This window comes from Trypanosoma cruzi, assembly GCF_000209065.1.
Source record: "Trypanosoma cruzi strain CL Brener chromosome Unknown tcruzi_1047053463699, whole genome shotgun sequence".
Classification (NCBI taxonomy): Eukaryota; Euglenozoa; class Kinetoplastea; order Trypanosomatida; family Trypanosomatidae; genus Trypanosoma; species Trypanosoma cruzi.
In genome coordinates, this window is record NW_909729.1 from 1 (window position 1) to 1,072 (window position 1,072).

The 1,072-nt window shown below is 55.1% G+C and overlaps 2 non-coding genes across 2 annotated transcripts, besides 1 other annotated feature; both read right to left on the bottom strand.

The window, feature by feature from the left end:
- Positions 1-72: 72 nt before the first annotated feature.
- Positions 73-136, bottom strand: Tc00.1047053463699.10. The gene has a single exon (XR_008254692.1). It is a non-coding gene; the product is annotated as an H/ACA snoRNA, TC10C1H1 (small nucleolar RNA).
- Positions 137-173: 37 nt separating this feature from the next.
- Tc00.1047053463699.20 lies at positions 174-264 on the bottom strand. Its single transcript, XR_008254693.1, has one exon. It is a non-coding gene; the product is annotated as a C/D small nucleolar RNA (snoRNA), TB10C1C1 (small nucleolar RNA).
- Positions 265-944: 680 nt separating this feature from the next.
- Positions 945-971: a microsatellite.
- Positions 972-1,072: the final 101 nt, after the last annotated feature.

Sequence of the window (1,072 nt, forward strand, 5' to 3'; positions counted from 1 at the left end):
TGTGTGTGTCGGTGTGTGCACAGCGGCGGCAGACATCCTCGCTGTCCTCCTCTCCCACCTCACTTCTCTCTCCCCCCGGTGTAGACGAGCGGCTCGCGGTGACGCACTGAGGGTCCGCTCGCTATTAAAGGGGATGGCGGGCACGGTCTCGTGGAGGCGGTTGGGCTGGGCGGCATCAGCGTCACTATCTAACGATTCCTCCGTTGGCTCGTCGGGGGGCACACCCAGATTTCCCGAGTTACATACATAAGAAGCTCCTCATCACGTGCTGCCGCAGTGCGAGATCATAACGGGGAGTGCGTGGGTGATCGCCCACGCAGCTGACCCCTGGCGGTGCGAAAAGACCGCCCATTTCACTTGCGCACAACACCCGCTCAACCACAATCACATAATTCAGTTTACGGCCACAGATGAGCAACAAAGGACAGATCAAAGAGACCCAAGCCAAATACGATAACAAAATAGAGGCCTCTAACAGCCTCAAGCGCACACGCAGTACACGTCTATTGCCCTCTTCAACCACCCCGTCGTGGTATGTCACCAACCAAAGTATGATCCTTGTTTTTGAACCTTCGTTTTGCATTTACATGACTCTCATTGCTCGCATATACAATTTTTTCCCTTCTTATTTACCTTCATTTCCTGGCACCCCCGCCAAACCCGTTGTTATTTCCCTTCGGAATTTTCCCTCCGGCCGCCTCAGCGTGGTGCCAGGGTCAATTGCTCCGTATTGTCGGGGGAAGCCAGGAGCCAGCAATGTTTCCCTCATGGGGTCGTCGTTGTTGGCGCGGGGCTGACGGCATCACAACCAGCGCCCGGACCAGCTGCGTCTTGCTGGGGCACGGCACAGCACCACGAGGTCTGGGGGCACGCCTTACAGGGCACGTGCTGCCAAATCAATAAGCCATTACAACAATTCCTTGCGGGACAGACTGTGGGTCCACAAAAAAAAAAAAAAAAAAAAAAAAAAACAGCGAAGGGAAAGGAGGAAGGAAAAGATTGGAATGCCACACACTCGGGCGCACGGACGGGCAGCGATCCGGGACCAAAAGAGGCGGCATGTCAAGCAGGA